Here is a 26,960-nt window from a genome sequence, read left to right as displayed (position 1 = left end):
TCATGCCTCGCCACCAGTTATCTGCCTGCCTCACCACCAGTCATCTTCCTGCCTAACCACCAGTCATTTTCCTGCCTCACAACCAGTAATATTCCTGCCTCACCACCAGTCATCTTCCTACCTCACCAACAGTTATCTTCCTACCTCACCAACAGTCATCGTCCTGCCTCACCACCAGTCATCTTCCTGCCTCACCACCAGTCATCTTCCTGCCTCACCACCAGTCATCTTCCTGCCTCACCACCAGTCATCTGCCTTCCTCACCACCAGTCATTTTCCTGCCTCACCACCAGTCATCTTGCTGGCTCACCTCCAGTCATCCTCTTGCCTCACCACCAGTCATCTTCCTCCCTTACCACCAGTCATCTTCCTGCCTGACCACCAGTCATCTTCTTGCCTCACCACCAATCATCTGCCTACCTCACCACCAGTCATCTTCCTGCCTCACCACCAGTCATCTGCCTACCTCACCACCAGTCATTTTCCTGCCTCACCACCAGTCATCTTCCTGCCTCACCACCAGTCATCTGCCTTCCTCACCACCACTCATTTTCCTGCCTCACCACCAGTCATCTTCCTGGCTCACCTCCAGTCATCCTCTTGCCTCAACACCAGTCATCTTCCCGCCTCACCACCAGTCATCCTCCTGCCTCACCACCAGTCATCTGCCTACCTCAGCACCAGTCATTTTCCTGCCTCACCACCAGTCATCTTCCTGGCTCACCTCCAGTAATCCTCTTGGCTCACCTCCAGTAATCCTCTTGCCTCAACACCAGTCATCTTCCCGCCAGTTGTGATGAATGGTTTGAAAACCGACAAGTTGAAGATTGAGACACTTATGCAGCATGTGGAAATCTTTATTCAGGAAACGTTTCGCCACACAGTGGCTTCATCAGTCCAATACAAAGAGGAAGGCGTAAGGAGAGGAGGAGAATGAGGTAATCAGTCCCTCAACCTGGAGTCGATGTGTTCAGTCCATCAATCTTGTAGAATGTACAGCATAGGGCCGTAGACGTGGCTTATATACTGTAGTGAGGTGACGTGAAGCAGATGGAGGCGGGGTCATAGTGGTACCATCCACTAGTCGAAGTAGGTCTTCGTCCAAAGGTTGAACAAGTGTTGAAGAATTCTTTGTAACAAGATCCCATGATGCTGCAGTGTCCGACAGTTGTGATGAATGGTTTGAAAAACCGACAAGTTGAAGATTGAGACACTTATAAGTGTCTCAATCTTCATCTTCCCGCCTCACCACCAGTCATCTTCCTCCCTGCCTCACCACCAGTCATCTTCTTGCCTCACCACCAGTCATCTTCCTGCCTTACCACCAGTCATATTCCTGCCTCACCACCAGTCATCTTCCTACCTCACCAACAGTTATCTTCCTACCTCACCAACAGTCATCGTCCTGCCTCAGCACCAGTCATCTTCCCACCTCACCACCAGTCATCTTCCTGCCTCACCACCAGTCATCTTCCTGCCTCACCACCAGTCATCTGCCTTCCTCACCACCAGTCATTTTCCTGCCTCACCACCAGTCATCTTCCTGGCTCACCTCCAGTCATCCTCTTGCCTCATCACCAGTCATCTTCCCGCCTCACCACCAGTCATCTTCCTGCCTCACCACCAGTCATGGCAATATAAACACAAATGCAGTATAATGTGATCCTTTATTGACTACGTTTCGCCCACACAGTGGGCTTTTTCAAGTCACAAACAGAACTACCTGGGGTGGAAGGAACACGAGTATTTATAGTCCGGCTGAGGTCAGGTGAAGAATGCTGCATCTGATGATGTACCGAGTGGGGTTATAGAGTCTAAAAACTTGGGTAGCTTGGAAATGAGATTGGATAAGTTTGTGAACAGACCTTCTACAGTGTTCTTATGTGGGATAGCGATGAAGAAGTTTCTTGGCAAGTGGTTCAGCTATGTTATAGAAGCCACTATTCTGGTTGAAGTTGTCGGATATAGAAATAAGTGATGATTCCAGGATTCTTCGGTATTGAGTGTTGTCTTCTGTGGCGATAAGTCTTGAGTTTCTGTAGTTTATCAAGTGGTTGTGTGAATTACGGTGTTGTACGCAGGCATTCCTTGTGTCGTCAGACCTGCTTGCGTATTGGTGTTCTGAAATACGTGTTTGGAGGTCCCTTGATGTTTCGCCCACGTATAACTTGTTGCAGTCATTACAAGGGATTATGTATACCCCTGCAGAGGATGGAGGCTTGTCCTGCCTACTACTGGTGATGTCCTTGATGGTCGTGGTTGTGGAGGTAGATACTTGGAATGATGTTTTGGCAAAGATGTTGGAAACATGTTTGGCAATGGAGTTGGTGGGAAGGACTATGTATCTCTTCTCGGCAGTGTCTTCTCTGGGTGTGTTGAAGATGTTTAATGCTCGCCGTCTGCAGTCTCTGATGAAGTGACGAGGATAGTGGAGTTTAGAAAATATTTGTTCAATTATAGTGCATTCTTCCTCAAGGAACTCGTTGCTGCAGATTCTGAGTGCACGCAGGAAGAAGCCTATAATTACACCACGTTTGGTTTTGGTGTCGTGGTGAGAGTAGAAGTGGAGAAGATCGTTTTGGTTGGTGGGTTTTCGATAGACTTTAAAACGAAGTTCGTGGTCAGCTTTGCAGAGCAGGACATCGAGGAAAGGAAGAGTGTTGTCGACTTCTTCTTCAAGTGTGAACTGGATTGAAGGCTCGACCTGGTTGAGCTTGTCTTGGAGAGCTTGAACGTTGAAGCGTTTAGGAGTTATGAGGAGAATGTCGTCAACATAACGGAGCCAGGTGACAGACGAAGGAATAATGGTGGAGAAACGTTCGGCTTCTAGATGTTCCATGTATAGGTTCGCCAGGACTGCATTGAGTGGCGAACCCATGGGTAGTCCAAAAGTCTGCTGAAAGAGGTGATTTTCGAAAGAGAAACACGTAAAGCCAACACATAGTTCAACAAGGTCGATGAAATCGCTGGCTGGAATGGGAAGATCAAGTGAATCGTCAATTTTCCTGCGCAAGAGATCGATGGCTTGTGTAGTAGGTACTTTGGTGAATAGGGAAGTCACGTCAAGGCTGGAAAGTTTCTTGTTCCTGATGTTGATGTTGCGAATGCGATTGAGAAGATCACCTGAGTGTTTGAGATGTGCTGGACTGATAGTGCCCAAGAGTTTAGAGAGGTGTTTGGCGAGAATTCCTGAGAGTTGGTGGGGAGCACTGCCTATTCCCGAGGATATGGGCCTCAGTGGGATACCAGGCTTGTGAGTCTTTGGCAGGCCGTACATTCTGGCAGGTCTGGGGTTGCTGGGCATGGTGTGCAGAAGTTTCTTCCCTTGTTCTGAGCCCCTCAGAATGCGGCGAGTCCTTTGAAGAAAAGTTTTAGTAAGGTTGTCCACTTGGTTAGTTGTGAGAGGTTTGTAAGTATCTGGGTCATTAAGTAGATTGAGCATTTTGTTCCTGTAATCGTCAGTGTTCATGATAACAACACCACCTCCTTTATCAGCGGTGGTGACCCTGATGGTCGTGTCTTCTGCTAAACCTTTGAGTGCATTGATGTAACGTCGAGGTATGACTGGGGAGCTGCGTGTTGAGATGGCTGCTGAGATGATGCCTTGAAGATAGCCTTTTTGGAAGTCGGAGTCATTGTGTCTGTAGTTTTTGGCGATGAAATTGAGGTCTTGTTTTGGTTTCGTAATTCCTGTTGCGAATTTGAGGCCTAAGCTGAGGGCTTCAGCTTAGGCCAAAAACTACAGACACAATGACTCCGACTTCCAAAAAGGCTATCTTCAAGGCATCATCTCAGCAGCCATCTCAACACGCAGCTCCCCAGTCATACCTCGACGTTACATCAATGCACTCAAAGGTTTAGCAGAAGACACGACCATCAGGGTCACCACCGCTGATAAAGGAGGTGGTGTTGTTATCATGAACACTGACGATTACAGGAACAAAATGCTCAATCTACTTAATGACCCAGATACTTACAAACCTCTCACAACTAACCAAGTGGACAACCTTACTAAAACTTTTCTTCAAAGGACTCGCCGCATTCTGAGGGGCTCAGAACAAGGGAAGAAACTTCTGCACACCATGCCCAGCAACCCCAGACCTGCCAGAATGTACGGCCTGCCAAAGACTCACAAGCCTGGTATCCCACTGAGGCCCATATCCTCGGGAATAGGCAGTGCTCCCCACCAACTCTCAGGAATTCTCGCCAAACACCTCTCTAAACTCTTGGGCACTATCAGTCCAGCACATCTCAAACACTCAGGTGATCTTCTCAATCGCATTCGCAACATCAACATCAGGAACAAGAAACTTTCCAGCCTTGACGTGACTTCCCTATTCACCAAAGTACCTACTACACAAGCCATCGATCTCTTGCGCAGGAAAATTGACGATTCACTTGATCTTCCCATTCCAGCCAGCGATTTCATCGACCTTGTTGAACTATGTGTTGGCTTTACGTGTTTCTCTTTCGAAAATCACCTCTTTCAGCAGACTTTTGGACTACCCATGGGTTCGCCACTCAGTGCAGTCCTGGCGAACCTATACATGGAACATCTAGAAGCCGAACGTTTCTCCACCATTATTCCTTCGTCTGTCACCTGGCTCCGTTATGTTGACGACATTCTCCTCATAACTCCTAAACGCTTCAACGTTCAAGCTCTCCAAGACAAGCTCAACCAGGTCGAGCCTTCAATCCAGTTCACACTTGAAGAAGAAGTCGACAACACTCTTCCTTTCCTTGATGTCCTGCTCTGCAAAGCTGACCACGAACTTCGTTTTAAAGTCTATCGAAAACCCACCAACCAAAACGATCTTCTCCACTTCTACTCTCACCACGACACCAAAACCAAACGTGGTGTAATTATAGGCTTCTTCCTGCGTGCACTCAGAATCTGCAGCAACGAGTTCCTTGAGGAAGAATGCACTATAATTGAACAAATATTTTCTAAACTCCACTATCCTCGTCACTTCATCAGAGACTGCAGACGGCGAGCATTAAACATCTTCAACACACCCAGAGAAGACACTGCCGAGAAGAGATACATAGTCCTTCCCACCAACTCCATTGCCAAACATGTTTCCAACATCTTTGCCAAAACATCATTCCAAGTATCTACCTCCACAACCACGACCATCAAGGACATCACCAGTAGTAGGCAGGACAAGCCTCCATCCTCTGCAGGGGTATACATAATCCCTTGTAATGACTGCAACAAGTTATACGTGGGCGAAACATCAAGGGACCTCCAAACACGTATTTCAGAACACCAATACGCAAGCAGGTCTGACGACACAAGGAATGCCTGCGTACAACACCGTAATTCACACAACCACTTGATAAACTACAGAAACTCAAGACTTATCGCCACAGAAGACAACACTCAATACCGAAGAATCCTGGAATCATCACTTATTTCTATATCCGACAACTTCAACCAGAATAGTGGCTTCTATAACATAGCTGAACCACTTGCCAAGAAACTTCTTCATCGCTATCCCACATAAGAACACAGTAGAAGGTCTGTTCACAAACTTATCCAATCTCCTATCCAAGCTACCCAAGTTTTTAGACTCTATAACCCCACTCGGTACATCATCAGATGCAGCATTCTTCACCTGACCTCAGCCAGACTATAAATACTCGTGTTCCTTCCACCCCAGGTAGTTCTGTTTGTGACTTGAAAAAGCCCACTGTGTGGGCGAAACGTAGTAAATAAAGGATCACATTATACTGCATTTGTGTTTATATTGCCATTGTGTCGGTATTTTATACCATTTATTTCCACCACCAGTCATCTTCCTGCCTCACCACCAGTCATCTTCCTCCCTTACCACCAGTCATTTTCCTGCGTCACCACCAGTCATCTTCCTGGCTCACCTCCAGTCATCCTCTTGCCTCAAAACCAGTCATCTTCCCGCCTCACCACCAGTCATCCTCCTGCCTCACCACCAGTCATCTGCCTACCTCAGCACCAGTCATTTTCCTGCCTCACCACCAGTCATCTTCCTGGCTCACCTCCAGTAATCCTCTTGCCTCAACACCAGTCATCTTCCCGCCTCACCACCAGTCATCTTCCTGCCTCACCACCAATCATCTTCCTGCCTCACCACCAGTCATCTTCCTTCCTCACCACCAGTCATCTTCCTGCCTCACCACCAGTCATCTTCCTGCCTGACCACCAGTCATCTTCTTGCCTCACCACCAATCATCTGCCTACCTCACCACCAGTCATCTTCTTTCCTCACCACCAGTCATCTTCTCGCCTCACCACTGGTCATCTTCCCGCCTCTCCACCGGTGATCTTCCCGCCTCTCCACCGGTCATCTTCCCGCCTCACCACCAGTCATCTTCCTGCCTCACCACCAGTCATCTTCCTGCCTCACCACCAGTCATCTTCCTGCCTCACCACCAGTCATCTTCCTGCCTCACTACCAGTCATCTTCCTGCCTCACCACCAGTCATCTTCCTGCCTCACCACCAGTCATCTTCCTGCCTCACCACCAGTCATCTTCCTGCTTCACCACCAGTCATCTGCCTGCCTCACTACCAGTCATCTTCCTGCCTCACCACCAGTCATCTGCCTGCCTCACCACCAGTCATCTTCATGCCTCGCCACCAGTTATCTGCCTGCCTCACCACCAGTCATCTTCCTGGCTCACCTCCAGTAATCCTCTTGCCTCAACACCAGTCATCTTCCCGCCTCACCACCAGTCATCTTCCTGCCTCACCACCAATCATCTTCCTGCCTCACCACCAGTCATCTTCCTTCCTCACCACCAGTCATCTTCCTGCCTCACCACCAGTCATCTTCCTGCCTCACCACCAGTCATCTTCTTGCCTCACCACCAATCATCTGCCTACCTCACCACCAGTCATCTTCTTTCCTCACCACCAGTCATCTTCTCGCCTCACCACTGGTCATCTTCCCGCCTCTCCACCGGTGATCTTCCCGCCTCTCCACCGGTCATCTTCCCGCCTCACCACCAGTCATCTTCCTGCCTCACCACCAGTCATCTTCCTGCCTCACCACCAGTCATCTTCCTGCCTCACCACCAGTCATCTTCCTGCCTCACCACCAGTCATCTTCCTGCCTCACCACCAGTCATCTGCCTTCCTCACCACCAGTCATTTTCCTGCCTCACCACCAGTCATCTTGCTGGCTCACCTCCAGTCATCCTCTTGCCTCAACACCAGTCATCTTCCTGCCTCAACACCAGTCATCTTCCTCCCTTACCACCAGTCATCTTCCTGCCTGACCACCAGTCATCTTCTTGCCTCACCACCAATCATCTGCCTACCTCACCACCAGTCATCTTCCTGCCTCACCACCAGTCATCTGCCTACCTCACCTCCAGTCATTTTCCTGCCTCACCACCAGTCATCTTCCTGCCTCACCACCAGTCATCTGCCTTCCTCACCACCACTCATTTTCCTGCCTCACCACCAGTCATCTTCCTGGCTTACCTCCAGTCATCCTCTTGCCTCAACACCAGTCATCTTCCCGCCTCACCACCAGTCATCCTCCTGCCTAACCACCAGTCATCTGCCTACCTCAGCACCAGTCATTTTCCTGCCTCTCCACCAGTCATCTTCCTGGCTCACCTCCAGTAATCCTCTTGGCTCACCTCCAGTAATCCTCTTGCCTCAACACCAGTCATCTTACCGCCTCACCACCAGTCATCTTCCTACCTCACCACCAATCATCTTACTGCCTCACCACCAGTCATCTTCCTGCCTCACCACCAGTCATCTTCTCGCCTCACCACCAGTCATCTTCCTTCCTCACCACGAGTCATCTTCCTGCCTTACCACCAGTCATCTTCCTTCCTGACCACTAGTCATCTTCTTGCCTCACCACCAATCATCTGCCTACCTCACCACCAGTCATCTTCCTGCCTCACCACCAGTCATCTTCTTGCCTCACCACCAGTCATCTTCCCGCCTCACCACTGGTCATCTTCCCGCCTCTCTACTGGTCATCTTCCCGCCTCTCCACCAGTCATCTTCCCGCCTCACCACCAGTCATCTTCCCGCCTCACCACCAGTCATCTTCCCGCCTCACCACCAGTCATCTTCCTGCCTCACCACCAGTCATCTTCCTGCCTCACCACCAGTCATCTGCCTTCCTCACCACCAGTCATTTTCCTACCTCACCACCAATCATCTTCTTGCCTCACCACCAGTCATCTTCTTGCCTCACCACCAGTCATCTTCCCGCCTCACCACTGGTCATCTTCAAGCCTCTTCACCGGTGATCTTCCCACCTTTCCACCGGTCATCTTCCTGCCTCACCACCAGTCATCTTCCTGCCTCACCACCAGTCATCTTCCTGCCTCACCTCCAGTCATCTTCCTGCCTCACCACCAGTTATCTTCCTCCCTGCCTCACCACCAGTCATCTTGTTTGCCTCACCACCAATCATCTTCCTCCCTGCCTCACCACCAGTCATCTTCCTCCCTGCCTCACCACCAGTCATCTTCCTCCCTGCCTCACAACCAGTCATCTCCTTGCCTCACCACCAGTCATTTTCCTGCCTCACCACAAGTCGTCTTTCTGCCTTACCACCATTCATCTTCCTGCCTCACCACCAGTCATCTTCCTGCCTCACCACCAGTCATCTGCCTGCCTCACCACCAATCATCTGCCTACCTCACCACCAGTCATCTTCCTGGCTCACCTCCAGCCATCTTCCTGGCTCACCTCCAGTCATCCTCTTGCCTCAACACCAGGTATCTTCCCGCCTCACCACCAGTCATTTTCCTGCCTTACAACCAGTCATCTTCCTGCCTCTCCACCAGTCATCTTCCTGTCTTACCACCAGTCATCTTCCTGCCTCACCACCAATCATCTTCCTACCTCTCCACCACTCATCTTCCTGCCTCTCCATCAGCCATATTCTTGCCTCGCCACCAGTCATCTTCCCGCCTCACCACCAGTCATCTTCCTGCCTCAACACAGTCATCTTCCTGCCTCAACACCAGTCATCTTCCTGCCTCACCAACAGTCACCTTCCTGCCTCACCACCAGTCATCTTCTTGCCTCACCACCAATCATCTTCCCACCTCACAACCAGTCATCTTCCTGCCCCACATCCAGTCATCTTCCTGCCTCACCACCAGTCATCTTCCTGCCTCACCACCAGTCAACTTCCTGCCTCAATACCAGTCATCTTCTTGCCTCACCACCAGTCATCTTCCCACCTTACCACCAGTCATCTTCCTGCCTCACCACCTATCATCTTCCTGCCTTACAACCAGTCATCTTCCTGCCTCACCACCAGTCATCATCTTGCCTCACCACCAATCATCTGCATACCTCATCACCAGTCATCTTCTTTCCTCACCACCAGTCATCTTCTCCCCTCACCACTGGTCATCTTCCCGCCTCTCCACCGGTGATCTTCCCGCCTCTCCACCGGTCATCTTCCCGCCTCATCACCAGTCATCTTCCTGCCTCACCACCAGTCATCTTCCCGCCTCACCACCAGTCATCTTCCTGCCTCACCACCAGTCATCTTCCTGCCTCACCACCAGTCATCTTCCTGCCTCACCACCAGTCATCTTCCTGCCCCACCACCAGTCATCTTCCTGCTTTTTCTGTGACTGGTTACACCATGCATTTGCCCCCACTGTGAAAAATTACCTAATTGAAAATAAATTTTACCTTAAGTGCCTCCTGGTATTAGACAATGCTCCTGGTCATCCTTCAGACGTGGCAGAGCGACTTTCTGCAGACATGTGCTTCATTAAAATCAAGTTTTTGCCTCCTAATACCACTCCTCTCCTGCAGCACATGGACCAGCACGTCATTGCAAACTTCAGAAAACTGTACACAAAAGCTCTGTTTGAAAGGTGCTTTGTAGTGACCTCAGAAACTCAATTGACTCTAAGAGAGTTTTGGAGAAATCGCCTTAATATCCTCAATTGTGTAAACCTTATAGGTAAGGCTTGGGAGGGAATGACTAAGAGGACCATGAACTCTGCTTGGAAGAAACTGTGGCCAGAATGTGTAGACAAAAGGGATTTTGAAGGATTTGAGGCTAACTCTGAGAAGCATATGCGAGTTGAGGAATCCATTGTGGCATTGGGGAAGTCCTTGAGGTTGGAGGTTAGTGGGGAGGATGTGGAAGAGTTGGTGGAGAAGGACAATGAAGAACTTACCACTGATGAGCTGCTAGATCATCTTCAACAGCAAGAGGCCACACTTGAGGAACCTGCTTCGTAGGAGTTTACCTGGAGTTTACCTGGAGAGAGTTTCGGGGGTCAACGCCCCCGCGGCCCGGTCTGTGACCAGGCCTCCTGGTGGATCAGCGCCTGATCAACCAGGCTGTTGCTGCTGGCTGCACGCAAACCAATGTACGAGCCACAGCCCGGCTGATCAGGAACTGACTTTAGGTGCTTGTCCAGTGCCAGCTTGAAGACTGCCAGGGGTCTGTTGGTAATCCCCCTTATGTGTGCTGGGAGGCAGTTGAACAGTCTCGGGCCCCTGACACTTATTGTATTGTCTCTTAACGTGCTAGTGACACCCCTGCTTTTCATTGGGGGGATGGTGCATCGTCTGCCAAGTCTTTTGCTTTCGTAGTGAGTGATTTTCGTGTGCAAGTTCGGTACTAGTCCCTCTAGGATTTTCCGGGTGTATATAATCATGTATCTCTCCCTCATGCGTTCCAGGGAATACAGGTTTAGAAACCTCAAGCGCTCCCAGTAATTGAGGTGTTTTATCTCCGTTATGCGTGCCGTGAAAGTTCTCTGTACATTTTCTAGGTCGGCAATTTCACCTGCCTTGAAAGGTGCTGTTAGAGTGCAGCAATATTCCAGCCTAGATAGAACAAGTGACCTGAAGAGTGTCATCATGGGCTTGGCCTCCCTAGTTTTGAAGGTTCTCATTATCCATCCTGTCATTTTTCTAGCAGATGCGATTGATACAATGTTATGGTCCTTGAAGGTGAGATCCTCCGACATAATCACTCCCAGGTCTTTGACGTTGGTGTTTCGCTCTATTTCGTGGCCAGAATTTGTTTTGTACTCTGATGAAGATTTAATTTCCTCATGTTTACCATATCTGAGTAATTGAAATTTCTCATCGTTGAACTTCATATTGTTTTCTGCAGCCCACTGAAAGATTTGGTTGATGTCCGCCTGGAGCCTTGCAGTGTCTGCAATGGAAGACACTGTCATGCAGATTCGGGTGTCATCTGCAAAGGAAGACACGGTGCTGTGGCTGACATCCTTGTCTATGGCGGATATGAGGATGAGGAACAAGATGGGAGCTAGTACTGTGCCTTGTGGAACAGAGCTTTTCACCGTAGCTGCCTCGGACTTTACTCTGTTGACGACTACTCTCTGTGTTCTGTTAGTGAGGAAATTATAGATCCATCGACCGACTTTTCCTGTTATTCCTTTAGCGCGCATTTTGTGCGCTATTACGCCATGGTCACACTTGTCGAAGGCTTTTGCAAAGTCTGCGTATATTACATCTGCATTCTTTTTGTCTTCTAGTGCATTTAGGACCTTGTCGTAGTGATCCAGTAGTTGAGAGAGGAGGAGAGAGAAATTGAAGAAGTTGCCTACTTCAAAGATTAAGGAAATGTGTGCAATGTGGCTTAAAGTGCAAACCTTTTGTGATGAAAATCACCCTGACACAGCTATTGCAAGCCGTGCTGGTGACTATTACACTGACAATGTTGTGAACCACTTTAGGAAAGTCATAAAGGAATGAGAGGTACAGGCCTCTATGGACAGATATGTTGTGCCACAGAAGTCCAGTGACTCTCAAGCTGGTCCTAGTGGCATTAAAAGGAGAAGGGAAGTAACCCCGGAAAAGGACTTGCTACCTCAAGTCCTAATTGAAGGGGATTCCCCTTCTAAACACTAAGACCATCCACACACTCCCCTCCTCCCATCCCATCAATCATCACCAGATCTTCAATAAAGGTAAGTGTCATGTAACTGTGCATGTCTTCTTCAGTTTGTGTGTATTAAAATTAATGTTTCATGTGGTAAAAAAATTTTTTTTTCATACTTTGGTTTGTCAGGAATGGATTAATTTGATTTCCATTATTTCTTATGGGGAAAATTAATTCACCTAACAATAATTTCGCCTAACGTTGAGCTCTCAGGAACGGATTAATATCGTTAGGCAAGGGTAAACTGTATATAAAGTCACTGTATTGAACACAATAACTGCACTAAAGTTATTATCATATTATTGTTTACCACTGTTGTTTATTACAATAAACATGCACAAATCTTGTATAATACTAATGTTCTATCATATATTTACATATTTACAATCACTGGACATGGTTTTAAAACTGCTGGAGCTTGTGGAACTCCTTGAAACAAGGCACCATGCACAGAGGCACCTTACATTCCTCACACATAAACCGAGTGTCTTTGCATCTTTGTTGCCGTCGTTTTGTTTGTGCACAGACGATGCATCTCTTCTGAGCAAATTTCTTTTGAGTTGAAGGAAGCTGTATTATGAAATGATCACCTTCCCTCCTCAAACACTTGGGTATATCCTGAGGAGTTCGAGGACCTTGTTGTATAGCAGGTGTTGTTACCTGGTACAGTGGAACCTCAAAAATCGAACTGCTCCCAACACGACCAATTATGTAAGTGTATTTTTGTAAGTGCTTTTATAAGTGTATTTTTGAGGGTCTGAAATGGACTAATCTAATTTACATTATTCCTGATGGGAATAAATTCATCCGGTAAAGGCACTCGACCAGCCTTCTGGACCAAAGAAAGTTCGATATTTGAGGTTCCACTGTACTTCATTATAAGTTGTCTGACAACAGACAAACAAAATTCACCATACGGTAGTCTGTTGCCAATCTTCATTTGGTACATATTATATGCATTGAGCATTGAAATGTCTATGAGATGGAAGAAAAGTTTCATGTACCACTTGTAACTCTTACGAACACAGTCAACAAAACCAATCTGCATGTCACATTTGTCAACCAAGCGCATGTTTTGTGTATAATCAATCACTGTCACTGGTTTTCGAATACGTTCATTAGTCACTCGATCAACTTTGCCACTGTCTTGCATTTCATTACGGTGAATGGTTGTCAACAATGTGACAACTCGTTTGTAATGCCACCATAATGCCCTGATGTCATTGGCAGTAAACACCTGCACGTCATCACCACGAGCACCGGCGTTGAGCCTGGGCATATGTTCACGATTAGAACGCACTGTACCACACACATCTGTCTTGTTCACTCACAAGAAATCACTGAGTAATGGGCTTGTGTACCAGTTTTCGGTATATAATGTATGCCCCTTACCAAGATAAGGTGCCATCATGCTTCTCACTATGTCACCTGAGATGCCCAATAACATCTTGGTATCTTTCAATGTTTTACTTCCCGTGTATACAACAATATCCAATACCAGGCCACTGTCACAGTCATAGAGTACAAACAATTTTATACCAAAGCGTTTCCTCCTGCTCGGTATATACTGCTTGAATGACAGCCTGCCTTTGAGCAAAATCAAATACTCATCAATTACAAGATTCTTGAATGGATAAATTTATATGCTGAACTTTTGTTTGAGATACATTAAAACATTTCTAATCTTGTATAACCTGTCACTTCTGTCAGGCCTGGTTTTGTCAGAGAAGTGCAACATAAGTAACAGTAAGATAAACTTGTTCACTGGGATGATTTCACTGAAGACCCGGGTAGAAATTTATTTATTTATTTATTTATTTATTTATTTATTTAGTAATTTTAGCATACATACAGAGGTACAAAAAAATACAGGTAAGAGCAGCATGCCGAAGCCACTTATATGCATAGCATTACGGGCTGGCTTAAAATTAACTTAAGATTAACTAAGCAATGATGAAATCAGTGATAAAACATTATTGTATACAGATAACTATAAAGCACAAATGAGTATTACAAAGACAGGTCATATGGTTGCATGCATTGCTGTACATTCAGTCGAATGGAGTATTCTGTTAGGTAGTGTATTTAAAAAAATAATAAAGTTAGATTGGGTCCTAGGTTTAACATTTGTGTGATATAATTGTGAGTAACATTTAGGATATACAATTTATAAGGTTCAGTTATTCAGTATTTTTTTGGTTTTTAGTGAGTAAGTGATCTTTGAGAAGAGACTTGAATTTATAAACAGGTAGTGTTTCTTTTATATTTACAGGTAATGAATTCCAGATTTTAGGGCCTTTTATGTGCATTGAGTTTTTGCATAGCGTGAGATGGACACGAGGAACATCAAAGAGTGATCTGTGCCTTGTGTTATGGTCATGTGTTCTGTTGAGGTTGGCAAGGAGATGTTTGAGGGGAGGGTTAATATCAGAGTTAAGTGTTCTATGTATGTAATAGGTGCAGTAATAAGTATGGATGTTTTGTATGGTGAGTAGGTTGAGTGTTTTGAATATTGGTGGAGTGTGCTGCCTGTAGTGAGAATTTGTTATCATTCTAACTGCAGCCTTTTGTTTGGTAATTAGTGGTCTGAGATGGTTAATTGTTGTTGAGCCCCATGCACAAATTCCATAGGTGAGATAGGGGTAAATAAGAGAGTGATAAAGGGCCAGGAGGGCTGACTGTGGAACATAGTACCGTATCTTCGATAGTATGCCTACAGTCTTGGAAATTTTCTTAGAAATTTGTTGTGTATGTGTATGAAATTAGAGTCTATTATCAAGGTGGATTCCTAAGAATTTTCCCTCTGTTAGCTTTGTGATAGGTGATCTGTTTATCGTTATGTTAAGAGGTACATCTGTAGCTCTGTTACCAAACTGAATGAAGTAGGTTTTGTCAATGTTTAGTGTAAGTTTGTTAGTCCTCATCCAGGTAGATATTTTCTGTAATTCGATGTTTACAGTATTGGCTAGCGTGACTGGGCTCGGGTGAGAGAAGACGTATGTAGTGTCATCTGCAAAAAGTGTGGGTTTGAGTAATTGCGAAGCATTTGGTAGGTCATTTATGTATAGGAGAAAGAGAAGAGGGCCAAGGACACTTCCCTGTGGGACACCAACTGTAATTGGTTGAGCGGAAGAGCTTGCCCCATTTGCGTACACATATTGGCTTCTGTTGCTGAGGTATGACTTGAGGTAGTTGAGGGAGTGCCCTCTAATACCATAGTGTGACAATTTTACGTGGAGCAAGTCATGATCAACTGTATCAAAAGCTTTACGTAAGTCAATGAAGATCCCCAGTGGGACTTCTTTTTTCTCTATTGCAGTGTATATATGTTCTAGCATGTGTATAATAGCATCATTAGCATTTTTATTAGGCCTGAATCCAAATTGGCAGGGGTTGAGAATGTTTTTGGAGATGAGGTAGGGGTAGATTCGTTTATGAATTAATTTTTCGAAGATTTTTGAGAGAGGGTGTAAATTGGATATTGGCCTATAGTTATTCAACTCTTGTCTCCTCCTTTATGGATCGGGGTGACCCTTGCTATTTTGAGAGCTGTAGGGAAGGTGGAGGATTCAATGGATTTGTTAAAGAGTGTTGCAATGATTGGTGATAGTACTTGTGACACTTTTTTGTATATAATGGGTCGTAAGGTATTTAAATCTCCTGCCTTGTTTTTTAGTGCGTTGATAATAAGGGAGACTTCGTATGGGTTATTTGGAGCTAGGAACAGTGTGTTCGGGTAGTTGCCAGTGAGGTAGTCATTTGGTGGGGTATCTGAGCTTGGGATTTTATTGGCAAGGTTTTGTCCTATAGTGGAGAAGAAATCATTGAGTCTGTTTGCTGTTTCTGTTGGTGGGAGTTGGGGTTCATCTGATTTTGCTAATTTTATTTCGCTATTTCGTGATATCTTTTTTTGTTCCCAGAATTTCTGATAGGGTCTTCCAGGTCTTTTTTATATCACCTCCTAAGTTGGATAATCTGTTCTCATAATACAATATTTTTGCCCTTCTTATCAGGCTGGTTAGGATTGACGAGTAACGTTTTGTTTGGTCTCTGGTTATGTGGACCAGTATGCTTTTATATTATGCTTATAGACATGAGGCATAAGCATTATTGTTGCGTAAAGCAAATACATTTCTTCATCAGTCGTCTCTTTCCACCGGTGTAGTCTTGACTGTGGTGATATGATCATATTTGCCATGGTGTACTCAAAATACTTATTACTTTCCCTGACAACAGTTTCCATCAACGGCTGGTCAAAGAATAATTCAAAGAATTCCAGTTAATTTGCAGTGTTTCCAAGGGGACAAGTTGGTAGAATTCCACTTTGAGAGTCATCAAAGTGGGTGGGCTTGGGAACAAAATTGGGATTTTGCTGCCAATCCCAGATAGGGTTTGCTGGTGGATACTGGACATCATAGGCTGGTTGTGCGGGTAGTTGTTGTTGTGGTGGGCTGGTGGCTGATGCTCTGCTTTGTCCTTGAACTGCGGAGTCAGCATCCTGAGTCCCAGCCTGGGCTGGTGAGTCACGCATGGTCGTGGCACTACCATCACCACTACCACCATCTAGTGATGCCTGTGGTCTATCCATGCCAAGTGTAGCCACATCATCCTCACTGTCACTGTCTATACCTGGTGTAGGGCCATTGGATGTACTCCGTCCCCTGGGCACGGCATAGGGTACACTACCCGAGCGCATGTGGCGGCGTACATACCGACGCTTCACTGGTGAATATGATTCCTCACTATCACTACTTGAATGATCGTCAAGAGCAATAAAATCACAATCCACATCACTATCATCATCATTACTGAAGTCAGAGGCCTGGCCATGCGAAAATAATAGTTTTCTCTTTCGTTGAGGTACAACCGACCGTGAGTCACGAGTGCCCACACCAGAGGTAGAAGGTTGAGGATCGTCAGGGTTTTCTGCACTATTATCAATATCCTGGTCATTCCTTTCGGTCACTAACTGATCAAAGCCAAAGAATTCGTCTTCATTTCCACTTCCATCAGTGTCAGAACTATCAGATAGGAAGAGGAGAGTCCCAATTTTCCTTGGAGTGAGAGCTGCCTTGCGACGAGGCATGGTGAACAAGGGTAATTGAGCCGGCGTTCCCACAATGGTATGCGGGCACCTAGATTTTTTGTTTATGGCGCACACCCACCACGCAGACCCATTCTCTCACATGTAGGCCTATGAGCGTTTTCGCGCTAAATTTGACAGCGCTAGAATTTTGGCCTAGATCTAAGGTTTGGACACTCATTGTGAAGCCGTAGAGCTACGGGACGGACCCTGAAAGGGTTAAAAAAGATGCCATTTTCAAAGTAGGGTCCAGAATAAACAGTGCAGACATTCCTGGCACTAAAACAACATTTTCTCTGTTCATCACTCACGTCTCCAGGCACTTCATATATTACTTTTGCTTTTCATTTTGAATTTTTATTTACACAAAAAAATAGAAGATTTACTGTTATACAGACTACTGCATTATTGTAATATTGTATAAATAATGTCAACCCATTCGTAACTGCATATTAGAATGGCTAGTTGGACACTTCTTGGACAATGATGCCATTTGTTTATCCACTATTTTGAGCTCAATTTTCAGGTCCTTTTCATCATGAAACAAGTCAAAATCATCTCTGTTTCTGGAACATGTCTTCCTTTCTATCAAATGAGATCAAGAAAACGAGAATACAACCATAAATACTGTATGAAAATACACTTCAAAGTCGGTGTTTTAATCCAAAAACACGGTTGGAGTTTTTTTCTCATTTTGCACTGTATGCTGCAGGATTTTTTTATACTGCGCACACCGACCACACAGACCTATTCCCTCACATGTGGGTCTACCAGCTTTCTCCCGCTTGATTTGAAGCCGCTAAAATTTTATAGTACAGGTCCTCCATCACAAATCTGGCATCATTGGGACCTATAGTGTGCCAAATTACTGAGTTTGCCGAATTACAGAGTGGTTAGGTTAGAATACACTTAATAAAATTAACCAACTTGACTTACACAGTTCATTGAACATTGGCAAAAATCGAACATTTCTGCTACTTTGAGCTCAATTTCAAGGTACTTTTCGTCATGAAAGCAATCAAAATCATGTCTGTTTCTGTAGTATATCTTCCATTCTATCAAATGAGTCCAAAAAAATGAGAATACAACCATAAAAAACATACGAAAATATACTGCAAAGAGGCGGCTAATGGCCGAGAAGTGAACTCCCTTATTTATCATCCGTCTTTTTTATTTTTGTTGTACGTTAAGAAGCATCTTTCCATCATACATTGCCCAAGTTTCAATGAGATAGCCCAACAAACAACCGAGAAAAAAAATATTTACCAAAAATCATATATGGCAAGCCCAAGCCAGGTACTGGAAATAAGTCACTTTGTCTGACTTTTCTGGGTTATCCTAGGTTCTCTATACATATGCTGATATGTATGATAATCTATGTAACTGCATTTGTGTATACCTGAATAAACTTATTTACTTCTAGTCTGTCAACTGAGTACAAGAAACCGCCCATTCACTTATTTCAACTACCCAATAAAGCGGTCAGAAATTGACAATTTGGCCTATTTCACACAAATTTCAACAGAAGCCAATTTCAAAATAGGGTCCAGAATAAACAATGCAGACATTCCTGGCACTAAAATAACATTTTCTCTCTTCATTAGTCATGGCTACAGGCCCCTCTTATATTACTCTTGCTTACCATTTGGAATTTTTATTCAAAAAAATAGAAGATTTACTGTTATGCAGACTACTGCATTATTGTAATAGTTGTATAAATAATGTCAATCCATTCTTGACTCCTTACTGGAATTTAGACTGGCAGGCGGACAGGTATTGGACGGTGACGTCATTTGTTTACTCTTGAGCTTCGCTAAAGAGTAGAAAATTTTCGCTACTGTGAGAGCAATTTCAAGGTACTTTTCGTCATGAAAGCAATCAAAATCATATCTATTTCTGTAATATATCTTTCATTCTATCAAATGAGACCGAAAAAATGAGAATATAACCATAACAACCATACAAAAATATACCGCTAAGCGGCCGCTAATGGCTGAGAAGTGAACTCCGCTATTTATGGTCTGATTTCTTTCATTTTTGGTGTACGTGAAGAAGTATCTTTCCATCATACATTGCCCAAGTTTGAATATGATAACCCAACAAACAACTGAGAAAATAATAATATAATAATAATAATAATAATATCTTTATTTAGTACACGTACATGTACAAGGTATACACGCCTAGCTGACATCAGTGACATACTACTGTATAGAAAGGCACTTGTTATGCTGAGTATTTCAAGAAAATTAGGTCAGTGTCCCAGGATAACACCCACACTAGTTGGCTAACACCCAGGTACCCATTTACTGATGGGTAAACATAGACAACAGGTGTAAAGAAACACGCCTAATGTTTCTACCCTGGCTGGGAATCGAATATTTACCAAAAATTATATATGGCTAACCCAAGCCAGGTACTAAAAATAAGCCACGTTGACTATTTTGGGGTTATCCTAGGTTCTCTACACACTTGCTGCTATGTGTGATAATCTATAGAGATAAAATAACTTTTTTGTTTCATGTTTATGGTGGAGTACGAGTGTATATCATAGTTAGCCCTGTGCTATACTCCATTTTCTCTTATATAAGCCACCAAGACAAGGATAGGAGAATGGTATTTGTTTACCATATCCTCTTCATAACTCTGTCAAACTGCTCGGTGTTATGCCAAATATTATTCATTTTGGAGTATTTAACATGTTTTATGTTATTTATATTGTTTCTTATGTCATATTAGATCACAAACATATTAGATTCACAAACACAATGAGTAACTGCATGTTGCTACGAACAGGAACAAAACCTACAAGAGTTACAGAGACTAGTGTTTCCCTACTTGACCACATCTGGACCAACACCATATCCCCTTTAAAATCAGGCATAATTACAGATAATACCACAGACCACTACCCTACTTTCCTCATAACAACTCTTGGTAAAATACCCCAAGACACTACTAAAGTCACCTTCGGACTTCACAATGAGGCAGCCATTAATAACTTCACAACAGCAGTAATAAACATTGACTGGCACACTGAGCTAGAAATCTATACAGATATTGACGAATGTTTTAATAATTTTCTAAAAAAGACCCAATACCTTTATAACAAGCACTGCCCTAAAAAACTAAACAGATGACAGCTAAGAGACTGAACAGTCCCTGGCTAACACCCAGCATTCTCAAATCCATAAATACAAAACACCGATATGAAAAACAGTACAGAATGGGTCACATAACCAGAGACCAAACAAAACGTTACTCGTCAATCCTAACCAGCCTGATAAGAAGGGCAAAAAAATTGTATTATGAGAACAGATTATCCAACTTACGAGGTGATATAAAAAAGACCTGGAAGACCCTATCAGAAATTCTGGGAACAAAAAAGATATCACGACATAGCGAAATAAAATTAGCAAAATCAGATGAACCCCAACTCCCACCAACAGAAACAACAAACAGACTCAATGATTTCTTCTCCACTATAGGTCAAAACCTTGCCAATAAAATCCCATGCTCAGATACTCCACCAAATAACTACCTCACTGGCAACTACCCGAACACACTGTTCCTAGCTCCAAATAACCCATACGAAGTCTCCCTTATTATCAACGCACTGAAAAACAGGGCAGGAGATTTAAATACCTTACCACCCTTTATATACAAAAAAGTGTCACAAGTACTATCACCAATCATTGCAACACTCTTTAACAAATCCATTGAATCCTCCACCTTCCCTACAGTTCTCAAAATAGCAAGGGTCACCCCGATCCATAAAGGAGGAGACCAAACAGAGTTGAATAACTATAGGCCAATATCCTATTTACACCCTCTCTCAAAAATCTTCGAAAAATTAATTCATAAACGAATCTACCCCTACCTCATCTCCCAAAACATTCTCAACCCCTGCCAATTTGGATTCAGGCCTAATAAAAATACTAATGATGCTATTATACACATGCTAGAACATATATACACTGCAATAGAGAAAAAAGAAGTCCCACTGGGGATCTTCATTGACTTACGTAAAGCTTTTGATACAGTTGACCATGACTTGCTCCACGTAAAATTGTCACACTATGGTATTAGAGGGCACTCCCTCAACTACCTCAAGTCTTACCTCAGCAACAGAAGCCAATATGTGTACGCAAATGGGGCAAGCTCTTCCGCACAACCAATTACAGTTGGTGTCCCACAGGGAAGTGTCCTTGGCCCTCTTCTCTTTCTCCTATACATAAATGACCTACCAAATGCTTCGCAATTACTCAAACCCACACTTTTTGCAGATGACACTACATACGTCTTCTCTCACCCGAGCCCAGTCACGCTAGGCAATACTGTAAACACCGAACTACAGAAAATATCTACCTGGATGAGGACTAACAAACTTACACTAAACATTGACAAAACCTACTTCATTCAGTTTGGTAACAGAGCTACAGATGTACCTCTTAACATAACGATAAACGGATCACCTATCACAAAGCTAACAGAGGGAAAATTCTTAGGAATCCACCTCGATAATAGACTCAAATTTCATACACATATACAACAAATTTCTAAGAAAATTTCCAAGACTGTAGGCATAGTATCGAAGATACGGTACTATGTTCCACAGTCAGCCCTCCTGGCCCTTTATCACTCTTATTTACCCCTATCTCACCTATGGAATTTGTGCATTGGGCTCAACAACAATTAACCATCTCAGACCACTAATTACCCAACAAAAGGCTGCAGTTAGAATGATAACAAATTCTCACTACAGGCAGCACACTCCACCAATATTCAATACACTCAACCTTCTCACCATACAAAACATCCATACTTATTATTGCACTTATTACATACATAGAACACTTAACTCTGATATTAACCCTCCCCTCAAACATTAACCCTCCCCTCAAACATCTCCTTGCCAACCTCAACAGAACACATGACCATAACACAAGGCACAGATCACTCTTTGATGTTCCTCGTGTCCATCTCACGCTTTGCAGAAACTCAATGCACATAAAAGGCCCTAAAATCTGGAACTCATTACCTGTAAATATAAAAGAAACACTACCTGTTTATAAATTCAAGTCTCTTCTCAAAGTTCACTTACTCACTCAAAACCAAATAAATACTGAATAACTGAACCTTAAAATTATATCACATAAATGTTAAACCTAGGACCCAATCTAACTTTGTTATTTTTTTAAATACACTACCTAACAGAATACTCCATTCTACTGAATGAACAGAAATGCATGCAACCATATGACCTGTCTTTGTAATACTCATTTGTGCTTATTTATTTATTTATTTATTTATTTAACAATTTGAGCACACATACAGAGGTACAAAAAAATACAGATAAGAGCAGCATGCCAAAGCCACTTATACTATGCATAGCATTATGGGCTGGCTTAAAATTAACTTAAGATTAACTAAGCAATGATGAAATCAGTGATAAAACATTAATGTAAACAGATTACTATAAAGCACAAGTGAGTATTACAAAGACAGGTCATATGGTTGCATGCATTGTTGTACATTCAGTCGTATGGAGTATTCTGTTAGGTAGTGTATTTAAAAATAATAAAGTTAGATTGGGTTTTAGGTTTAACATTTAAGTGATATAATTGTGAGAAACATTTAAGATATACAATTTATAAGGTTCAGTTATTCAGTATTTATTTGGTTTTGGGTGAGTAAGTGATCTTTGAGAAGAGACTTGAATTTATAAACAGGTAGTGTTTCTTTTATATTTACAGGTAATGAATTCCAGATTTTAGGGCCTTCTATGTGCATTGAGTTTTTGCATAGTGTGAGATGGACACGAGGAACATCAAAGAGTGATCTGTGCCTTGTGTTATGGTCATGTGTTCTGTTGAGGTTGGCAAGGAGATGTTTGAGGGGAGGGTTAATATCAGAGTTAAGTGTTCTATGTATGTAATAGGTGCAGTAATAAGTATGGATGTTTTGTATGGTGAGTAGGTTTAGTGTATTGAATATTGGTGGAGTGTGCTGCCTGTAGTGAGAATTTGTTATCATTCTAACTGCAGCCTTTTGTTGGGTAATTAGTGGTCTGAGATGGTTAATTGTTGTTGAGCCCCATGCACAAATTCCATAGGTGAGATAGGGGTAAATAAGAGAGTGATATAGCGCCAGGAGGGCTGACTGTGGAGCATAGTACCGTATCTTCGATAGTATGCCTGCAGTCTTGGAAATTTTCTTAGAAATTTGTTGTATATGTGTATGAAATTTGAGTCTATTATCAAGGTGGATTCCTAAGGATTTTCCCTCTGTTAGCTTTGTGATAGGTGATCCGTTTATCATTATGTTAAGAGGGACATCTGTAGCTCTGTTACCAAACTGAATGAAGTAGGTTTTGTCAATGTTTAGTGTAAGTTTGTTAGTCCTCATCCAGGTAGATATTTTCTGTAATTTGGTATTTACAGTATTGGCTAGCGTGACTGGGCTCGGGTGGGAGAAGACGTATGTAGTGTCATCTGTAAATAGTGTGGGTGTGAGTAATTGCGAAGCATTTGGTAGGTCATTTATGTATAAGAGAAAGAGAAGAGGGCCAAGGACACTTCCCTGTGGGACACCAACTGTAATTGGTTGTGCAGAAGAGTTTGCCCCATTTGCGTACACATATTGGCTTCTGTTGCTGAGGTATGACTTGAGGTAGTTGAGGGAGTGCCCTCTTATACCATAGTGTGACAATTTTACGTGGAGCAAGTCATGGTCAACTGTATCAAAAGCTTTACGTAAGTCAATGAAGATCCCCAGTGGGACTTCTTTTTTCTCTATTGCAGTGTATATATGTTCTAGCATGTGTAATAGCATCATTAGTATTTTTATTAGGCCTGAATCCAAATTGGCAGGGGTTGAGTATGTTTTGGGAGATAAGGTAGGAGTAGATTCGTTTATGAATTAATTTTTCGAAGATTTTTAGAGAGGGTGTAAGTTGGATATTGGCCTATAGTTATTCAACTCTGTTTGGTCTCCTCCTTTGTGGATCGGGGTGACCCTTGCTATTTTGAGTACTGTAGGGAAGGTGGAGGATTCAATGGATTTGTTAAAGAGTGTTGCAATGATTGGTGATAGCACTTGTGACACTTTTTTGTATATAAAGGGTGGTAAGGTATTTAAATCTCCTGCCTTGTTTTTTAGTGCGTTGATAATAAGGGAGACTTTGTATGGGTTAGTCGGAGCTAGGAACAGTGTGTTCGGGTAGTTGCCGGTGAGGTAGTCATTTGGTGGGGTATCTGAGCTTGGGATTTTATTGGCAAGGTTTTGTCCTATAGTGGAGAAGAAATCATTGAGTCTGTTTGCTGTTTCTGTTGGTGGGAGTTGGGGTTCATATGATTTTGCTAATTTTATTTCGCTATTTCGTGATATCTTTTTTGTTCCCAGAATTTCTGATAGGGTTTTCCAGGTCTTTTTTATATCACCTCGTAAGTTGGATAATCTGTTCTCATAATACAATTTTTTTGCCCTTCTTATCAGGCTGGTTAGGATTGACGAGTAACGTTTTGTTTGGTCTCTGGTTATGTGACCCATTCGGTACTGTTTTTCATATTGGTTTTTTGTATTTATGGATTTGAGAATGCTGGGTGTTAGCCAGGGACTGTTCAGTCTCTTAGCTGTCATCTGTTTAGTTTTTTTAGGGCAGTGCTTGTTATAGAGGTATTGGGTCTTTTTTAGAAAATTATTAATACATTCGTCAATATCTGTATAGATTTCTAGCTCAGTGTGCCAGTCAATGTTTGCTACTGCTGTTGTGAAGTTATTAATGGCTGCCTTATTGTGAAGTCTGAAGGTGACTTTAGTAGTGTCTTGGGGTAGTTTACCAAGAGTTGTTATGAGGAAAGTAGGGTAGTGGTCTGTGGTATTATCTGTAATTATGCCTGATTTTAAAGGGGATATGGTGTTGGTCCAGATGTGGTCAAGTAGGGAAACACTAGTCTCTGTAACTCTTGTAGGTTTTGTTACTGTTGGTAGCAACATACAGTTACTTATTGTGTTTGTGAATTCAGTAACGTGTGGGTCCTGGTCTTGCAGGAGATTTATATTGAAGTCACCTGAGAGTAGTAAGTGATCTTTGTTCATGCGTGCATCAGTTATCATACTTCCTAGGTTTTGACTAAATTGGCTAATGTTTGACTGTGGAACTCTGTAGATGTTTATCAATGTGAGAGGTTTTGTAGGTATTTGGATTTGAATTTGGCTATTATATATTCCCCATGTTCATCCCTTGTGCAAGTATTAGTGATACATTCTAGTTGGTCTGTGTAGTATATGGCTGTGCCACCCCCTTGTTGGTCTGGCCTACAGTTGTGTATGGCTGTGTAACCAGGAATGGCATAGACATGTGTACTATCAGGCTTTAGCCAGGTTTCAGTTAGTGTAATGATGGACATATTGGCATGTAAGGAATTTAGTAATGCTATGAGGTCATCGTAATGCTTGCTTAAAGATCTGATATTGTAGTTAAAGATAGTTATGTTGTTGTTGGCACTGAGAAGTGCCTTTGATTGTTCTGCAGTGTAGTAATTACAGTAACTGTTTGATTCATTTAAGTCATTAAATAAGAGGTTGGTATCAGGATCAATGCTTGTAATCATAAGATTTTTAGTGAATCTATAGTTAGAATTAAGTATAAAACAAAGTAAATAGTCTTAAGCTAAAAAATAGCACCTGAATTATTTAACAAATGTAAAATAATGAGCTAAGGTAATTTTTTTTTTTTTTTTTTAAGCTAAAATAAAGGAGACAATATAAAAGGGACTAATACAAATAAAGTGATGATCAAATAATGGAGCTTGGGAATATGATAGTAGGTAGTACTATAAAGGTAATTCTTTAAAGTTAGAATTATAGTATAAAATTGTAATATAAAAGGGACTAATATAAGTTGTGGTGAACAATAAAGTGGTAATCAAATAAATGAGCTGTGGAATATAATGGCAAAATTGTGAACTTATTCTACTTTAGCACCTGAGAATAGCACCTTGATTATTTTAACAATTGTGAATATATGAACTAAGGTAGTTATATAAAGCTAAAATAAAGGAGAAAATATATAAGGGACTAAAATTAAGTAATGGTAAACAAAGTTAAATGGACAGATGGTCACTATGAAATAATATTGGTTTAGGAGTAAGATCTGATTTGTAATATTAAATAAATTGAGCAGTTTATTGCACAATAAAAAGTAAAAAAAAATGAGGTAGTTGGTACTAGTTAGCAAAAGATAGTTTTGGTACTTGCAAAAAAGTAATTGGAATATACACTAATTGCATACACAATGAAAAGTGACTAAAAAACAAGTAGTGATAAACAAAATTAAATGGACAGGTAAGAATAATGAATATTATTAATTTGGAGTAAGATTTGACTTGTAATTTAAAATTATGAGCAATTAATAGCAGTAAGAAAGAAGTATAGAGTATTGGAGGTAGTTGGCATTAGCTAGTGATGAAAAATAATAAAAATAATAATGCACAATATAATAGTAAGGTACACTATATGCACCACACGTATATACAGGAAGGCCCCACTTATACGGCGGGTTAGGTTCCAGGCTAGCGCCGTAAAGCGGAAATCGCCGTAAAGTGGAACACCCTTTTTTTCCACTTATAAATGCATACAAACACTAGATAACAAGTTTACACTAACATATATTAAGTTAGCAATAGAACCAGGCATCAAAAAACAATAAAAAGGTACAATACACACATAGTGCACTCATTACTTACCTTAAAATATTTATAGTCTTAATCTAGGGTGAGACAAGTAGTATTTATTGTAAGAAATCAAGTGTGGTATGTATTGTAATAGGCAGGCTATTTCACCAGGCCACCCCACCCACACATACTATTCTATGATATTTAAGCATCCCAGAGCGATAAAATGTATATACAGTTCACTCATTACTTACCTTAAAATATTTGTAGTCTTAATGTAGGGTCAGGAGTA

General features: G+C 42.7%; 1 protein-coding gene across 2 annotated transcripts in view; it reads left to right on the top strand.

Annotated features, from left to right (window-relative positions):
- LOC128705896 (transmembrane channel-like protein 7) overlaps window positions 1-26,960 on the top strand; it is a 738,019-nt gene that overhangs the window by 274,888 nt on the left and 436,171 nt on the right. The window lies entirely within an intron of this gene.

Source organism: Cherax quadricarinatus, chromosome 3 (genome assembly GCF_038502225.1).
Source record: "Cherax quadricarinatus isolate ZL_2023a chromosome 3, ASM3850222v1, whole genome shotgun sequence".
Taxonomy (NCBI): domain Eukaryota; kingdom Metazoa; phylum Arthropoda; class Malacostraca; order Decapoda; family Parastacidae; genus Cherax; species Cherax quadricarinatus.
This window is presented reverse-complemented; position numbering and strand designations above follow the sequence as displayed.